The sequence below is a fragment of the Propithecus coquereli genome, unplaced genomic scaffold, assembly GCF_000956105.1.
Source record: "Propithecus coquereli isolate 6110/MARCELLA unplaced genomic scaffold, Pcoq_1.0 Scaffold136, whole genome shotgun sequence".
Classification (NCBI taxonomy): domain Eukaryota; kingdom Metazoa; phylum Chordata; class Mammalia; order Primates; family Indriidae; genus Propithecus; species Propithecus coquereli.
The window spans coordinates 1490724-1511091 of record NW_012137858.1 but is presented as its reverse complement, the minus strand read 5'-3'; the positions used below and the strand labels follow the sequence as shown (position 1 = coordinate 1511091).

At 36.1% G+C, this 20368-nt stretch overlaps 1 protein-coding gene across 1 annotated transcript in view; it reads right to left on the bottom strand.

Annotated features, from left to right (window-relative positions):
* NRXN1 (neurexin 1) overlaps positions 1–20368 on the bottom strand; it is a 1407118-nt gene that overhangs the window by 893560 nt on the left and 493190 nt on the right.

The window sequence follows — 20368 nt, the reverse complement described above, 5'->3', positions numbered from 1 at the left end:
ATATACTGAGTCATGCATAATAACCTCACCTTACCCATTCTAGCACAGCTGTTTTGAAAGCATCATAGATTAACATTCTCTATCTCAACATTTCTTATCCTAGGTTCCTTATCTGATTTGACAACTGTTTTCTCATTTGTCCCAAGGGTGATACAAAAGCAGCACCATTCTAGATGCATAGGAGAGAAGTTAGTTCATCACATATGATGGATTCTTAAGAGCTTTATTCCCTTTTCAACTCCAATGGAGCTCTTAAGTACAAACACACAGAATGTATCAGAAGGACTTTGAGGTATCTCACAGAATTGAAGGAATTGTTAAATCATCAAGTCTTGAAAGAAGAAACTCAGGGTAAACTCAAGCTCCTCAACTCACAGCTCCTGGTCTCCTCAGGGATTGTATCACTCACAGGACTCAGCTTTAGTGAACCCCAGTTTTGAGGTAATTCCTTTCAAGTTCTGAATTCCCCAAATCAAAATATTTGACTAGCTCAGCTTGCATTAGAAGTCAACTCGCAGATGAGTCTTCTGTGGCAGGAATGGGGGAAGGGGTGAGATTATAAAACAGGGACTTGTGGGGAAATCATTGTGAGAGGACCACCGAATCATTCATTAACACCTGACATTGTCAATAAGTTCCTATGGTGACCTAAAATGAAAAGAATACCCTTCCTAGCATGTAGGAATTATTGCCATCTGCTTTTTAGTTTACCTATGATACAAATTTAGATCTTAAGATCCAAGATAAATAATGGACTTCAGCTGATTTATGACAAACTTTATTTAAACTGTGAGATCTTATCTGTAATCTGAGCGACACATAGAATTATAAACTTTAGAGTTGGAAGAGGGAGACCCATAAAGTTTATGAAATTTTCTCTGGTGCACAGGTAAAGTTGGAATGAGAAACTGGATCTCTAAACCAGTTGATCCCAAACAGGGATGATCATCAGAATTATCTGGAAGACATTCTACAAAAGCATGTTTCCAGCACCCCTACCCACAAGTTCTACTTTAATATCAGAATGAATCTCTTGATATTATATTATTATTTTTTAGTTCCTAGTTAATTCAAATGGCCAGTTTAACTTGAAACTCATTGTTTTGGGTTTTCTGTTCTTGTTTTTGTTTTTTGGTAAAGTAAAGGGCCTTCCATTATCTTACTCTCCATGGAAAGAACCCACTTCCCAGCAAACAGTGAGCCCAAAATTCACAATATAACAGATAAAATATAAATGAAGCAATCAAAAAGCAGAGCACATTTTCACTTTTCAGTTTGGAAGCAATTCCATTGGTTACAGAACACTCTGGCCAGACTGAATAACACCACCTCTTGAATCCGTAGCTAAAATTCACACTACATCCATTCACTTCTTACAGTGAAAGTTCTCTGGTCTCAAGGACAGGACACATTCCACATTCACAGGCTGTAAATCCTTTTTACTTTTCTTTTCTACTTCTTGTGAGTAAACCAAATACCACGTTAAAAAAAAGAATTTTTTTTTTCTTTTTAAAGATCATTTGTTTTGACACTATATGGCAAGAATAGTTGATATATTTTATACCCCATACTTGAAATAAGTTTCCTCCACCTCCATTTCCCATACTATATGCCTTCCCTACCAACAATTCACAAAAATTTAAAAGTTAAAGAGATCTTCTAATTCAAGGGCTTTCTAAAAATTTCTTTCCAGTTACCCAGGACTCATATACAATATATAAACTTTCTACTTTCAATGTACTCTTCTATTTTTTATAGAAATAAAAATTATTCTAAATTGCTTTCATAATCCAATAATGATTCACAACTCAAACCTTGAAAAACGTGAATTTTGTTCAACTCTACATTTAATAGATAAGAAAACTAAGGCCCAGAGAAATTAAGGGACTTGGCAAAGACCACTTAGCTTGTGAATGATTTGGACTAGAATTTGCATTTCTGACTCTAAATCCTATGGTTTTTCTACTGTACTTTCCTACATTTCTAGTGCTATTTTGTATAGATTAGAATGAATATCTTCATAGTTTCAGACGGAAGAAAATACTCATTCTGAAGAATACAGGACAGTCTATTTTTTTCATCATGGCATTCCATTCTAATTTAAACTCTTTCACAGACACCTGAGATTTATAACTCATGGAGAAAATATATATAATTGTAGCTTTATAACTTTCATATCATCAAACAATATTACTATTATTTTTCTCAGTAGCTTCAAAGTAATCATCTGAACTACCTCACCATATTTGCACTACTATGTTAGGCTTCTCAACATCAAAATTTAACTGTTGCCGTTTCTTTTGATATGCGTTATTATAATAATAGCCTTTGACTCAAGTGTTCAGATATTCCTACTTAAAAACAGGTGACACATTTTATTTTAAGTTGATAGTATTGCCCACCTTGGAAACAAAATCTATATCATTTTGGAATAAAAATGAAATACATACCATGATCTTGACAAGAAGCTAATACTAACAACAACCAGGTATATCAGGCTGAGGTGATTTGATAAAATGTCTAATATTCATAGTGGTTGTCAGTTTGGCATCAAAACAAAATCATCTAAACATCCTTAAAAAATATCGATGCCTAGATCCCAGACCCACCTCAATATTCTCGTTTAATTGGCAGCATATGGCCTGGTCACTGGGATTTTTATCAATAGAAGCTTCCCAGGTGATTCTAATGTGCAGAAATGGTAGAAAACCAAGGGTTTAAAGAGACATGACCTAGGCATTTACTGTGTAATAATAGTGGCTCTATAACCACCTTAATTTAATGCAATAATATCTTAAACTTTTATGGTTCTTTAAGCTATAATTACAGTTTAGATATGATCTGCCTGTGCATAGTATTGCCTTACATTTCCATATTGCTTGAGTAACTAATAAGCAGTCTGGCATATTTTCTCTTATAAAGTGGGAACACTTAAGTATATGTCCCCTCCTCCCACCCCCGCCAATTAAAATGCACTTAGATTGTACATTGTCGGACTGACCTTTGCAAGTATCTGATTTTAAGTCACAATTTCTTTTTTAAGAGCCAATTTTTATGTAAAACCTCATGAATGAATACACAATCCCTTCAGATAGTACAAAAAGCTAAATCTACACTGATATTACATATCTCCTTCCCAAAGGAAATATCACCTGAGAAGCAATATAGGGTTGTTTCTTGCTACCTTACATTTGCCCAAACCCATAGAAACCTGCAATTAACTGAATTCAATTGTTTTTAGATTTTTTAAATTTAAAAATGTAGCCAGTCTCCGAAACTCATTATACGACTATATAAGGTTTAAGTATGTCTGGCAAAATCTCATGTAAACATTCAAAGAAGGCAAATGTTCCAAATTCTTAAAAGGCTGTTTTAAACAGTGTTCTCTAATTAATGGTCAGAATAAAATCTGACGCTGATGAAAAGGATAGGGAAGGTAACTATCCCACTATGAATGTTAAAAACAAGGGTATTATACTCTGAGGTGAAGGTCATGAAAGGAAGTCCTGGGATAAAATAATAAAGAAAGAAAGAAAGACACAGAACAACAGCTAGTCCTGAAACAGCCTATGAGAAGAGCCAACACCTCATCCATCAGTAACTTGTCCCCGACAAGCTCATCTTTCTTTTACAAGGTGACACATCTGTACACAGCAGGCAGAAGAAATTTTAAATGTCTGAGCTCCTTTTCCTTCTTATAATAGACAAATGCACAAAAGACTGATTTTTGCTTCCCTTGCTGCTGTGCCTTAATAAACAATTGGCTCAGGATCTTAATCAAGCCAAATGCTGACTAAAAGCCTCCTCACAAAAGCCTTTAATAAATTTCTGCTTGTGTTTTCTTTACATATATTTCAGTTTGAAGACAAAGACTTTCTTTCCCATTTCTCTCATTTGCTGTTGCTTGTTCACTAATTAAAAAGCAGCCTCTTCGGATGCTGGAACGAGAGAAAATGGAAGAGTGGGTCAAGATTGAATGTCTCTGATTCTGGCAGTCATTACGATTCTCTTCAGTGAAACAAATCCTTTATTCTCCATCTAGCTCAGACTCAAGGAAGGCACAGAAGCAGCCCTTCAGCCTTTCCTACCTCAGGTCAGAGTCCTTTTTATACTTGGCGTACAAACTAGAAACATCAGAATTCTGTACAAAATGGAAAGGCTTATGCTTCCAAGCAATTCAACTGCATTCTGTGGTCTCTCCGTCCTGTGGGCTGCCTTAGCAGATTTGAGGCATCTCTTAGGGCAAAGCGGTTTGAAAGCTTTGAGGTTTTCTTGGCTACTGGAAAGAATAATTTGACTTTTCTTGGAATAAGATCATATTCAGCAGAAAAGATCTGCTGTGCTCAAGGTCATGAATCTTGGCTCTGTGAATATTCAGTTATTCAGCAGAATAGCCACTCCAAGCCTTCAAAGCACTTTTGGATGTTGCTGCAGGTGTTGCCTTTAGAGAACTTCCTGACAGCCACTGAGTTCTTGCATCTGCATTTCCCCTTCTTGGTGCTGTCCACTCTGCTCTCTGGAAACCGCATTCCCCTATAATTACGAATATGTATACAATTCCAGAAATGTCCAAATAAATGCTTACCTGAATCAAGATTTGTTCATACTATATATTGTTTATACTGTATATATGATATGAAGTTTCAAAAGGGAATGAATTTTTTTTGAATTGATGTATTTTAAAAGTTTAGAGTTGTAAGTATTATTTTAGCATGTGTTGCTTGCAAAATAAGTCACGGAAGTCCTAAGGAATTAATTAATTTATTAATTAAAGAAACATATATTAAGGTCCTACTATGTGTGAGGCACCATGCTAATTGCTTTGGAGAAACCAAAGTTAAATTAGACAGGGACCCAGTTTATAAGGTGTTCACAATGCAACGTGGATAAAAGGCATATAAAAGGCCATGGAGCTTTAAACGAAGGGATTATTTCCCAAGTGTTGAGATACATTTCATTAAAAAGGTAAAGCTTACATAACATCTTGAAGGAAGACAGGTTTAAAATTTAGGAAGTGTGAGGAAAAGACACTCCAGGGTAGGATATAGACAAAACGTTTTGAAGTGAGAAATCAAGCAATTAATGACATTTGACTAGAACTAAGGTAGCACAATGAAGAATAATGACAAAGTGTGAAAGTTTCTTTCAGCCTTGATAAAATGGGAAGACATCCTTGATATTTTTGTCAGAATAGCCATCTGAGAATGAATGGTTAATTAGTGATTAGCATGAATTTGGGAAAAATTGCCCTTTATTTTGAGCGTAATTGTTTTAAAAATTTCAGTCTACCAAAAATGAAGATAATATTCAATGTAAAAATATGAAGAAGTAAGCATTTGGAAATCACTATTCAGGTTTCATTCAGAGAGGAAAAAAAGTGATGGAATGGTCCATCATTAGACATTTTTATTCTTACTCCCTATCAAATAGACCAACGTGTAAGGAAAAAGCCTTCTTGTGACAAGGGTTTAATTTGCACTACCTTTCAAGGAAGATACCGGTCGAACTATTCAAGGAGATAAAACAAAGTTATATTCCATTTAACTGTGAGATATATTCCAGTAGATTGCATTAAACATGGTTTTAAAATATTGTAAAGAGGCTTTGGATTCTATAAAATTACCATATTGAACATATAAGACATAAAAACGCAAGGTACGCTTTAAAGTATATCCTATGAGAATGCCAATTTTTCTTTATAGAATAAATTTAACCGCAAATGTGTATAGTATCTAAACACATTTTTCTTTTGACTTTGTCCCTGATGCTGTATTTAAGACCCCAGGCTCTAGAATAGCAGGAGACAAATCATCACTCTATCACTGATTAGCTTTGTGATTGGGGACAAGTTGTTTAAACACGCTAATCCTCCATTTCCCACCCCCTATAAAATGTGAAAAAAAAAGCAATGTTTACCCAGAGGTTAATGAGTTGACACTTATACAGTTATTAGCATAGAACCTGTCCACAAATGTCATTCAATTATCCTATACTCAATGTTTTTTGTTTGTTCTTTAATTTTATGAATTAGTTCCATCAGACTTTTATTTCATGGCAAGCTGTTCTCGTTTCTTGATTTCAAAAAAATTCCCTACCCCAAAATTTATAAAGATAGTTCCTGTTTTTTCTTCTAATATTTCTGTAATATTACCATCAATTCAGTGTTTATCTATATGAATATGAGAGAGAAACCTAATTTTTCTTTTCCGCATGTATAATCAATTCTTCCAACACTATTAAATATTACACCCTTTCCTAACAGTTTTTAAACATCATGTACATCAGACACTAAACTCCATATTTACTTAGATCTATTTCTAGACTCCATTTCCTCCCTACACCTTTTGTCTGTTTCTATGTCAGAACCAGATGGTTTTAATCATAGTTGTTTCATAGCACCTTTTCAGTATCCTGTTGGTCACTTACCTATATTGTTATTTTTCTCAAAAAATTTAGCCTTTTATGGGAATTTATGATTGCTTATTAGTTTTACAATTTGTCAACTCTCCCCTCCCCCAAGTTGAGATTATGAATTGAATTGTCCTAAATCTATAATTTAATTTAGAACTTGAATCATCCCATTCAGAAGCACATAGTTTGTTTTTCTACTTTTTTGGGGTCCTGTTTTATATCCTTCTGTAAAGTAGTATTATTTTCTTTATGTAAATCTTACACAAAGACAGAGTTTTGTAATGTTTGGGTAAGCTTTTCATATTCTTAGAATCTTCATGTGGGGAAAAAAAAACTTAATGATTTAAACATCTATATTAATTTGATACATGTAATTATTTGAGAGAAAACCCAGTCAATATTTTTTGCCTTCCCACTCTAGCCTTCTATCCTGATTATGCTTGATAATTGAATTTGTAAGAAAAATGCTTATTTTTTATAATACTCTTTTCCATCTGAAAATAGCTTTCTTTCAACAGACTTACATATGCATATTGATAGCCATAAAGCAATACTATTTTAAAATTATGTTTATGGCAAGGAACAACTCCTATAAGTTTCTGAGGGGACTAGAAAATGCAAAAGAAATAAAGAAAATAAAAAATTTAACTGGAGACAAACATGCAATCCCTCAGTGGTCAATCTCTTTGACCCTACAGTAAGAGAATAAGGACTAAACCATCCTGATAGATGGTTATGGAATGAAATAAAATTTTCTTCTACCAGTTTACTGGAGAACATCCTTTCCTCCAAGTTCTCTTAATTTACTCTGTCCTTCGGGTTGAAGGAAAATTCTTCACTATTGCTCACTAATAATAACCTGGAGGGACAAAATTACATTGAAAATGCCAATAGCCGCTTTTTTCACTATTGAGGTCCAGCACTTACCCACACTAACTCAGTAAATAAAAATGTTGTAATTTAAGACAATTCAATATGATGGGGAGTATCTACAGGTTTTTTTTTTTTTTTTTTTTGAGACAGAGTCTCTCTCTATTGCCCATGCTCAAGTGCCATGGTGTCAGCCTAGCTCACAGCAACCTCAAACTCCTGGGCTCAAGCAATCCTAGTGCCTCAGCCTCCCGAGTAGCTGAGACTACAGGCATGCACCACCATGCCCGGCTAATTTTTTCTATAGATTTTTAGTTGTCCAGCTAATTTCTTTCGATTTTTAGTAGAGACGGGGTCTCACTCTTGCTCAGGCTGGTCTCGAACTCTTGACCTCGAGCGATCCTCCCACCTCGGCCTCCCAGAGTGCTAGGATTACAGGCATGAGCCACCATACCCAGCTTACAGGGTTTTTTTAAATAATATTTTTTTTTCTTTTTTTAAAGCACAAATAATAAATTTCTTGATTTTGAGGCTGAAAATAACATGTCAAATTCATGCACATTCAAAATATGACTTAAATAGACATTCAAAGACACATCCCAGAAATCAGTATTTTTCTATAAGCTGTATAGAAAGTGTCTCTAAGTCTTCACTTCTAAGAGAAAATAAACAATACAAGAATGAATAAAAATAACAGAGTGCCTCTTCTGGAATTAAGAGCAACTACATTGCTATACCCTTTTAACTGGCTTTACTTTTCTTTCTATATAACACCTATCCTAACATAAACTATGAAATATTTATTTATTTCCACATCTCCTGTGAAAAATTGAGCTCCCTGAAGACAGAGGGTTTTTTTGTTGTTATGGTGGTTGTCCTGGTGCTTGTTTACCACTGCATTCCAGGGATTGGGAGAGTGCCTGGCACCAAGTAGGCACTCAATAGATATCTGTTAAATGATTTATTCATAATCATTTAATTTACAATTTGAACATGAGCACAAGAACTAAAAATCAACCAAATAAACCTTTCAAAATATAAATGAAGTTTTCTATCATTATTATCTACTTCCCTTTCACTATGCTTAAAAGTAAAAATCAAATTTGATTATAGAGCTGGAAGGAAGTTGTTGCCTGAATATAAGATCAGAAAAGGTTTTTATTTACATGACTCCCAGTCTAAGAAGGGAAAGCAGATATTAATCACACATTAAGCAAAGCATTCAATTACATTTGTTCAAGGTGCCACCTACAAAGGAAAACTGAAATGTGCCTTGAAGGAAGGTACTCAACCAAAACACTTTAGAAGGGCTTCCCTAGACAGGGACATTTTGGTTCGTGGGACATAAAGAGTAAGAGTCAAGTCAGGTGGAAAGGGCAGGTAATATTTGAGGGATGTACAGAGATATACACAGAGCTCAAGACCAGGAAGATTTTTGCAAATTCTAGAAACTATGAGACTGGAGACATAATAGAAAAGAATCAGGACAAAACAGGTGGAAGGCAGCTATTCCGTTGGCAGATTTTCTCCTCACACTGAATTAGCCAGCTGGAGTCCTTGGAACTTTCCTAAACTTTTCTGCATCCAGCAGCACTCTGTCCCAGCCAGATGCCGCATCAGTGACAAGTGGAAGCAGGAAATACTGTGAAATTGGCCAATTTGTTTAGTGAGTGTGGTGACTCTTGGCTAGTGGAAAAAGACAGTTTGTATTCAGAAAGTTTGAAATTCCTTAGATGGCTTTCCAGATTTTATGAGTGCACTGTGATATGCAAGATCAAACTGAGGAGAGCTAGCTCTTTGGCTGCAGATCTGAGAACTTGCCATGGAAGGACAAAATGGCGCTAAATGACGTCAATCTATTTTCATACTAGTGATGCAAAATAGGTTAAATTATTCAGCTATAGAAAACTCAGTTTTTTTATGAGTCCTCAAATGTCATAATTGTTCTTGCCTCTGTACCTTTATTTTCTCTTTCTTCTCCCAACTTTTCCGCTAGGCACATATTTCTCGAATCAGCTCAAGTCCTACCACAAGGATTTTTCCCTGTTTGAACCACCCTTCCTCTGAACTCCTCCAATTTATGCCGATTACTACACAATTCCTCCCTCGAATGCATCTGATTCCCTTGAGAAGGAGAGGAGGAGGGTAGGAGACAGGGAGGATGAAAGAAAGATGACACATATGAAGATCAAGTAATTTTCTAAAAAGAAAATTTCTCAGGATATAAAAGATCTGTTCAAAGGTCAAGCATTATATTATTTGGGATAACATTTTCAATTTTGGCATTATGTTTTAACGGTTTTCTGTAGAATATTTGTGCAATAGAAGATCCTCTTGAATAATTACTTGCTAAACAAATTATATATCAGATGCATCTCAATTTTAGACATGTTTGTTTAGGTCATTCTCTGAAGATTGTCCTGAAGAAGAAAGAAAGTGGAAACTTGTAGATAGTAGGCCAGGGAGAAAACATAAGTTATCTTACTTGTTTTCCACTTTTGAAAACCTCATATTTTCTTGTTGTAGGTGCTCTGATACATGTGTAAGGTATAAAATCTTTGACATTCTTAAAATCAGTTCAGAAAAATCCTTTAACCCTCCAAAAAAATAAAGAAAACGAAAAAATTCATAAAATTGTAAATTAGTGATTAATAAATCTATGAAAAAATATACAAGTTAATAGACATCCAGAGAAATGCAAAGGAAAACAAAATAGAAATTGCTTTGTTTCTAGCTTACAACACTCAACACTGGTTGGGTGTAATAAGACATGCTTTCAGTACCCCAACTAGTGGAAGTGTAAAGTGGCAGAAATTATGGTGAATATAAGTTGGCAACTTGTATAAAAACTCAAGGAAAAGTTCTACCCTTGTTCTAATAATTCTATTTCCAAGTAACATACCTGAGGGGGGAAAAAAAAATCAGAGACATGAACAAAAATTTGTATGCCAGATGTCCATTACGTCTTAAAATACAGGAAAATTTGCAAATAATTAAAATATTCAACTATTGGGAAATCCTTAAATTATTTATGACACAATATTAGAATGGACTATTCTGCAGTCACTGAGAATCATGTTTTCACAGTCTAATAGCGGGAGAAGAAAAACATGCCCCACATAAAACTAAACAAAATAAAAGCAGGGCACAAAACTATGTTATAAACCATATGATTACAATTATGTTTATATGCATATATATACATATTCTGTGTACACAGAGATATAACCTCATTTCTGGAAAAAAAGAAACCAGAATTTTACCATATTGTGTTGTATGTTTATTCTCTTTCAACCTTTGTGTAACTTCCAAATTTTCTACAGTGTATATTTTTTTATAACCAAGAAAAAGTTGATAATATCAAATGACTAATTTAGACTCATTTTACCATGTGTTTGAATTATCCCACATCAATAAGCTCCCTTCTACAAGTCAAGCCAAAGAGATGTCAAACCACATTGGGTTCTGCAGAGACTCAATTGCCAACAATGACATAATGCAAAACCTCCCACAGAGACCCTCTTCTCTTTCACACAACACTGTATTTTTTAACAATGTTTAACAGTTGGAAATGCTGAGAAGCTGCAGATGAGATTATTAGTAGAAAGTATTTTCCATCACGCTTTTGTCAAGGAAAATCCCTTAGTAGATCTATTTCTGAGTTATGTTTTTTAACCAGGCTAACAAAATTTAAAGCAGCGTATATAAAAGATGTATTTGCAAGCATCTTCCTCTACCAGACGGAATTCACTTTAGCTATCAAATTGATAACGATCATTTATTATGGGCTTATCCCCTGCATGACCCTGTATGTGGAGGGTTGAGAGACTGCAAGATAGCAAGTGGTCAGGACCTCAAAAGATGACGCCTGAGCAACCACTTCCGAAATCAACCAGGAATAGGAGAAATATAGCGATGATGATCTTTATGATCTGATGGTGATCTTAATGACCTGTAATTCAACTATTCCAGCCACAACCAACAGATTTAATGAGTCAACAAAGTTCAGAAAAAGCCCATATGCATTTTGACTCAGTAAACAGGCTTTGCTCACTCCCATCCCATTGTAAACCATTGTGCTAGACTGACCAATCCATTTCCTTCATAGATCCTTTAGACCTCACCTTTGTGAGCCCACTTTTGCCTTTGATTGATAAGAACATATTCCAAGGGGTTGTTTCTTTTATATAAATGTATATCCATGTAAATCCTCAAAACTAATGGCCTCCGAGTTCTTCCTTGTTAGTCAATCTGGATGTCCTCTTCCTCAGGTCGAATATCTCTGTGCTGAGCCGGGTTTTCCCTGATTTTCCCAGCAGTGAATTCAACTTAATTTAAAACCCAGTCAGATGGAGAGTCTTTATCTTTCCTTTATCAACCCATAGGACTGAAGAGCAGTAGTTAGAATTGTATTCGAATTTTCAAATGTTGGATAGTTTGAATTGAGTATTAGTTAAGGGATCCTCTTTCAAGGAAAAGAATACACAATTAGGTATGCACACACGCACGCACACACGCAAAGGAATCACAAGTAATTCTGAGATATTTTTTAGACATTTTAGCACAGACAATGTCATACAAATGCCCCCAGATTACAAATTGGCTTCCTCTCCTTGTGTAGAACACTCCATAGCTCCCAAAACTTCAGAGGGGCAGATGCAAATGAGGAATCCTGGATTAAGGTGAGAGAATCAAACTTAAAATTTCTGTTTACAGAAATGTGTTCATTCGCTTATTTGTTAGATTCATTGGTTTTTCTTTTTATTGAGCGTTAGTCTCTCTTTCCTTGAAGGTGGGGGTCTGTTTCTGCCAACGATTTTGTGACCTTAGGTAAGTTACTTGTCTCTGAAATCATGTCAAATGGAACTAGTAATACATATTGCATCACTTGATTTCTGAGAAGATTAAGTGCAATCAGAGTAAAATGGATACACACACACACACTATGTCTGAAAATGCTTACACTAGAAGGCAACTCCTTCCAGGCAAGGAAATTTTGCGCCCCACCCCCACCCCCAGCACTCTTCTTGGTGCACAACACAGAGTTCACTGATAAGGCACTGATGTGAACGCATCCTCAATGTCATCACTGCCCTTGCTCTGTCCCTAAAATGAAGAAAAATGAAGCAGCTGTGGTCATCTACATTCTCACTGTCTAACAGCCACAAGTGGTCTAAATCCAGATTAAAATAAAGTGGACACTGGTTGCATTTATATTTATCCTCCAGCTGTTTCTGTCTCCCAATTTTAACAATTCCAATCAAAAATGCTCTTCGCCCTGAAGAATTTGAAGAACTGCCTCAATTCTTCATTGTCCTCTGGGTGTGCAGATGCAGTATAAATGTCTGTTGTGACAGCAATATACTGAGGGCATCATTTTTATTCACGCTATGGTGAGGTAGTTAGAGAGTAGTTCAGATACCTGAAAAGATCCCGAGTGTGAGGCCCGTGCTTTGTGATGTGGACCTCCTCATTATTGCCTTCATATATACGAAAAACATGATTTCAGTGGGAGCAAGTAGCATAGGACTCCTGACTTTGTGTGATAACATAGCACATTGTTTCTGTGAGATGTCAACTCAGTTCCGGAAGGATGATTCACTTTTCCAGTTCTATGCTTTCTTCCCCTGGATCCTCATAAGAAGCTGCTGTGAAGTTTAAACATCGAGTAAAAATGCTTCCAAACAATTAATGTGACAGCAAACACACCAATAAACCTATCAGCAGCAGCCCAGTATTTTACCCGTCTTTAATGTCAGGTTGCTTTTTTATTCCAGAGGTCAGGAAAACAAACACTCTGTGAGCTCATTTTATGCATGCCCAAACAAGCTGAAAAATAGGCGCTTTTCCAAATGCCAGACAATGAAACCTAGGATTTTTCTTTGTACCTCACTGTAATTCGGGTGATAAAACACTTGCTAATACAAGCTATTAAAACAAACCAACAAACAGAAATCAGTCTTTCATAGTCTATTTTAAAACCCCCTTACTGTGTTCTTAATTAACTGCTGACTTTTAAACGAAAGATGCCAGTCAAGAAGTACAAAACTATCTTTAAGATTGCCTAACTTAAAACTTTAATATCCTTAATATTTGAAGATAAAAAATAAATAATAGACAACTCATTTTAGCCAACACTTTGGAATAAACTTTAAGTGGCAGAAAACTACAGGATACAAACCTATTTTTCTATGGTTTCTGGTTTTTAGGGAATCAATGGATTATAGTAAACTGTACTTTCTGATGCTCAGAATACTTCTTTTAGCACAGGCTCTTTTAAGAACTGGTAAGAAAATAAGTGATATCCATAACAATGACCCAAAGACATTGTAAAGTCCTAGGAATTAAATTACAGGAGAAATATGTAATTCTGAGTACTTTTATTAGGGTTATTTTATTTGTAATTCTTCGAAAATGAGTGATCTACGTGTTGTGTACGTATATGATAAGTCTCTCCTGTGTAGAATACCCTCTGATCAAGTTGAAAAATAAAAGTTGACTCCTTATCTTTAGGAGCTTTTCTAAAGGAAAATTATCTCTCTAAAGAATGTGAACTTGCTGACAACATGTTCTCTTCCATTTCTCCCCCCACCCCCAACTCCACCTCTTCTTTTTTTGCATTGCTCACAATGATAGGATTAGTACAGCTTGTACTGGGGCTTCCGAACTATAATAAACAAGGAGCAATTTTCTAGTCCTAATTAACTCCTTTTAAAATAAGCACAGTACAACAATAGTCTACCAAGAGTTGCACTGAAAAAACAGCAACAAATCCTAACATTCTGTGGATAATGAAACCTGTTTAAACGAGCATATTACAGTAGGGTCTTAATGAGCTGCTCTGTGGACACAGGACAGGTTTGCAGCCCAGAGTAATGGAGCATTTTCCAGCAGATTCCTGCAGGGTGGGCTAGCAACTGAATGGCTTCCCTGGTAAAGTTAGAGAGGTGACATGACATCAATGGTTTGTTACATTTCCGTTTTATTTTTTCACACATCTCTTCTGCACCTGTCATTCCCATCGCATTTTGAAATGTTGCCTTCTTTGACTTCCAGGTCTCTATATTCAAGCTCCCTCTTGATTTGTATCTTTTACAAATACTTTATACACCAGTAAGTTCATTTGTTTTCAGTGTACAATTCAATAAGTTTTGTAAAACTTATAGTATTATGCAACCATCACCATAATCTGATTTTACAACATTTCCATTTCAACAACAACAACAACAACAAAAACAACCTTGTGCACATTTGCAGTCATTCCTTGTTCCCACATCCAGGCCAGCCTAGCAACCACTGATCTTTCTGTCTGTGTTGGTTTGCCTGTTCTGCACTATAAATGTGGAATCTTGTAATGTGTGACCTTTTAGCATAATGTTTCTGAGGCTCATCCATGTCATAGCATATAGCATGTGGAACACAATAACATGTCATTATATTGATATATTACACTGATTTTCCATTCACCAGTTAATGGACATTTGTTTCTGCTTCTTGCTATTATGAATAATGCTGCTATGTGTGAACATTTGTATACAAGTTTCTGTGTGGACAAATGTTTTTATTTCTCTTGGATAGGTACCTAGGAGTGGAACTGCTGGGTCATATGGTAAATCTATGCTTAACACTTTAAGAAACTGCCAAATTGTTTTACAGAGGTTTACTAGCAGCAATGTATGAGGGTTCCATTTCTCCATATATTCAGCAACACTTGTTATTATCTGTCACTTTTATAATAGCCATCCCAGTGGCTGTGAAGTTGTATCTCATCATGGTTTTAACTGGTATTTCCTTGATGGCTAATGATGTTAACCATCTCTCATTTGTGTCTATTCTTTCTGTTTTCTTTTATTTATTCCTCTTTTTAGTATTCTTTGATATTTTTATGTCTTCTTTTTTTCTTTATAGCCATTTTGTGATCCACATGGATCATGTTGACTTCCACTCATATATAATTAACTCCCACATCTAAATGCATGCTGCTAATGGCTCGTTCTTAATCTATTTATCTCCATTAGGTTGCTGATACTATATTTTAAAAGAAAATCTTTAGGTACATTAAATTTAGCAGACTTTATTTGAGCAAAGAATGAATTCATGAATTGGTCTGGACCAAAATGGTTCAGAAAGTGCCACCCCACCATATATGCTGTGTTATATTTATATCCAAAGAAAAGGAAGTGGCATATAGAAATAATATGATTGGTTGCAGTCAGCATTTGCCTTATATGGTCATGTTTGGTCACTTTCAGCCTCTGATTGGTTGAAGGTTCAACTGCTATGATTGGCTGAGACTCAGCTACTTGTTACAAGATTATACTTCCAGTTTCAGTTGCAGTCTTTGTACACATCAAGTTAGGTTACAGTTCATTATGTACAGGGAAACCTTTACATCAAAGTTAAACTATGTATGGAGGCAGCTTTAGGCCAAAGTTCATTCAATTTACTACATAATTCTACATGAAATACGTATTTCTACATGAAAAAGAGGCAGAGAAGCTGAATCACAAATGCATACATAAATAATACAGAGAAGTTCAAGTTTACTTTAACATATAATTACTCAAAGTATTAGTATACTACAATCATTTGGATTTTACATAAATATATTGACCATATGATCAGACTTGCCTGCTGTGCTGCTGTCTCATGATTAGTGTAGGATTCATTTGGCTTGGAACACTTGTATTAATAATCTAAAGCTCAGATCCCATCACCATATCCTCCGCCTGCCTCTTCCTTTGTTCCTTCTTTTTTCTTTTGTAACATAATGGCTCTCAGTGAGGCACACAACACAGGTAGACTCTCACTATACAACCCTCCCTTTCTTCCCTTCCGGACTTACTATCTAATCAGTAGCCAATACTAGGACTCCCTAAAAAGGCTCAAATAATGCTTAAACAAAACTTATCGTCCATTTCACACTGTGCAACCAAGTGAACATGGGGAAACAGGCGAACAAAGCAAGGAACAAAAGAGCAAAAATGGTCGAATTAATTTGCAACCTGGAGACATGTCAGATCTTGATTTAAAATAGAAAGGTTTGGAAAACTGGGATAGTCTGATACACAGTCCTGTGGCCAATTTAAGAGCAGCAATAAACTGAGTACAATTACATGGTAAATTAGACTGATCAGTTTAGCCATACTTTTATTCTGGGAAATAACAAGCATCGGAAAAAAATAAAAGCAGCTTTTCTCCTGGTGTTACTAAAGAATCAAGAAGGGCTTCATTTCATACATTTTTATTTACCTTCAAAAATTCCTTCCATATTCCAAGGCCATTGCTTCTGGAACCCAAATTTGTTCTAGCTTAAAACCTAAGGATAAGAATATATACTTTTCTATCAGGGTGAGTTTTGAGAAATTCTGATGAATAAAACCTGAGCCACTCCAATCTGATAAGGTTGCTATGCTTGTTTGGAAGTAAAATGATATACAAACGGAACTGAAAAGTACTTGCTAATTGCTAAAAAGCTCCACTGTATGACTTAGTTTAAGACTTAGATTTTGGCATCTTTGTGGGAACAAAATACTTGTGAGTGGGGAGTAGTTGTGGGGTTTTTTGTGCTGTTGTTTTCGTTTTAGGAGGGCAGAGAACTAGGACTATGGTACTTCGAAAGCTGGGAGATAATCATTGACCTAACCTCCACATAAACATCGCTAAGGTATATTAGTTTAGCTTTGTAATGGTGTAAATTGACATTTCTTTTTGATACTATAGATCTATACAAAGGAAAATACTCAAAGAGATAAGGAAGGAGAAAAAAGAAAAGTAATTCTTAGACCAGGGATTATTTAAGGGTAATTTGACATATAAATGTGATGCAATTAAATTCAAACCACTTTTCAATCTAATTATAAATACAAAGAAATGGGAAGGTATTGACCTCTAGGCATCTGAAAGCTTAGATAAAATCATTACAAATCTGTCAGCTCTACCATTAAAATAAATCCAGAATCTAACCACTTCTCATTATTTCCACTGCTGCCACCCTGGTCTGAGTCACCAACATTTTCTTGGATTTCTGGAAAAAAACTTCCAAATTGTGTCCTTCAGTCTACCCCTGATACACACACACACACACACACACACACACACACAAGCATACACAAGAGAAAGAAAAGTAATCCTTTTAAAACCTAAAGTCTCATCATGTCACTCCTTGGCTAAAAACCCACCCATGAGAAATTAAGTAGCCTTTTAGAGTTAGAAACAAAAAAGATGTCAATTAAAAAAGCAGCTCTTTTAATTCTATAGTCTAAAGAGCAGCTAAATCTATACTATTAACAGAACAGCTACTTTCTGAAGCCATGAAAATGGTCTGAGAAAGTCACAAGGTAAGGACAAGATAAATAAGTAAATATTTAGCAAAATGGGAGTTTGTAAAGTTCAATCGAGAAGTATTGAGTTTCTATATTCTATGTAGTTTTGCTCCATTTAAACATTTGTACTAACTGAAGTTTGTAGGTGAAAAGTGAAATTAATTTACCATCTAATATTTATTTTGTATACAAAAGCATGGTTGAATACACTCAGTAGCCTAAGCTGCTTCTCTTGGCTCTTCATTCCTGCCATGATAGGAGATCTGTTTGTGCTACACTAATCCTCACCAGTAATTACATGATGGAAAACCTACTCCACAGCCTTTGTGCCCCCACCACCCCACCCAAGCTCAAGGGCTCCTGGAGCCTTGTAGCAGATTATAAAGAAAAAAAATTTCTCAGCAATAACATTATCTCACACTTGAGACAAAATATCTTCATTACAAGAAATGCTGCCAATTAAATTAATTCACTGGTTAAAAAAAAAGAAGGCTATCCTACAGTATTTGCATTTGTCTGTTTGGATGCTTTGGAAAAAGAAATTAAATGGAAAAGAAATTAACAATAACCTCAGAAATAAAAACTATTAGTATGTAAGTTTTCTATCTTGCTTTTTCCACTTAATATAATGATGCAAGCATTTTCCTATCTCCTCATAAACTCTTCAGAAACACAAAAAAATAATAACAAACCCTCCTGTGGCTTCTCATCTCTTTCAGAGTAAAAGCCAAAGTCCTGCAGATGGTCTATAACTCTATACAATCTGACCCGCCCTTACCTCTGTGAGCTCATCTTCAGTATCAGCCTGAGGTCCACCATTTTGCTCCAGCCACAATCATCTTCCCATTGGACTCTTTAATTGGCCAGACAGTTCCCTGGATCGTGGCCTTTCACTGGCTCCTTCCTCTGCCTGCTATATTCTTCTCCCAGATTGCTTGCTCTCTTACCTCCTTCGAGTCTGTGGGCCAACATCACCCACACTTTGCCTTCCCAGTGTCCTGCTTTGTTTTTCTCCACAGAACTTATGTACTTACCAATATGTATTTAATTACTTAAGTTTAAATATTTGTTGTCTCTCTCCCATAGTGGAATGCGAGTGACAGAGGACAAGGATCTTTGTTTTTCATTCGCGCTGTCCTTCCAGGGCCTAGACTAACGCCACCTCATGATACTCAAAATTCCTTAAAGATTGTTGTTCCTTGTGATGGGTCAGGACTGAACTTGTAAAGTCTTTTCCTTTACCCAGAGAACTGGTGAGTATCTATGCTTCCTGTTGACGAAGGTACAGTCTGGACTGGAGGACAGACATGAGATAAGATTTCTATGTTCTGCCCTCAAAAAGAAAAAAAAAGAAATTGAATGTCTTTTTAACTCTTTTACACTTGAAATTCTCATCTTCCTTTAAATCACAAGGATAATCTGTTGACCCTTACAACAGCTCTGAGCTATGATTATCCCCAATTGAGAGAGAAAGAAAGAGGCTGTAGGGTTTATTGAGGCCAGAAGTGGCAGAACCAGGACTAGTAAACCATGTTATTGGCTTTCCTCTTATATACAGTCACAGTGAACTGCAGCCACAGCTCTGACAACAGTAAATTAGCAACTAGACAGGAGTCTCTCTTTCTACCCTCACAAGAGGCTTTTAGCCTATGTAATTAGCTTCTGAATAAAGACACAAGAATAACTATTTTATTGATATGCTTTCAGTAGGTCTTAGCCTTTCCTTTGTATTGTTTGTTTCTTTTGTTTTGTTTGGTTCAGCGTGTAAGTGCTTGGCTTTAATCTTCATTTTACTTAATTTTATCCTATAATAAAAACCCTACATTTGCATAGCCCATCCCAGCGTCCAGAAAGCATTCACACCTTGTCCATTTGATTCACCCTCAAAACAACCCTAGTTGAGGTAAGAGCAGGTGGGTGTACCTTCATTTCACAGGGAGGAGTGACCAGCCCAAGGTGACATCACTGGTATGCCTCAGAACCAGGACTCACACACTGATCTCTTTAGCGAAAACCCAATAATCTTATTGACTGCAAATGCATTCACTGTTTTGTGTGTGTGTATGTGTTGGAGGAAGCACAGGGGGCAATTACATAATGGGAAGAAATTATCTAAATTATTCTTCCTACAAATATCTTCTAGGAATATAATAGTCACTTTTGCCCTTCATTTCCATTTCCTGGCAATTGCTCTGCCTCCAGATTCAAAAACAGACTCACTGGAAGTTCCTTCCCATTCATTTCCCTATTGTCTCCGTGGCCTCATCACCACCTTCTATTAGACTAATCTGCATTTCCTGTTTTGAGCCTTTGCTGATGCTTCCTCTCTGTCATCCTCAGTACCCAAGTGCAATTTTGCCAGATTCCAGGTCCAAAGTTAACATCACCTCCTCTTTGGTCACACTAGTAAAGGTGCTTCTTTTTATCCCTCAATATTCATATGCTGCCCAACTCTGAAGAGCTTCCTACCTCCTCTTTAGAGTTGTATAAGCTTCCTGAGAGCTGGCTCTATACTCTCATACTCTCTAGCACACATCACGGTCTGGCACTAAAAACAGTGCCTTTTAAGTGGGTAGGCTTAGGTACTTGAAGAATGAGCCGTGCACTCAACCAGATAGCTTCAGGGGAATTATTAGAGAGGATGGAGGCCAGAAGCATTGCTTGCCTCTCTACATCACCCAACTTCAGCACTCTGGCCCTCCTTCAGGCCTCCACTGCACTCCCCACCTGTATGCCACGCACACAAGATGGAATAAACTGTG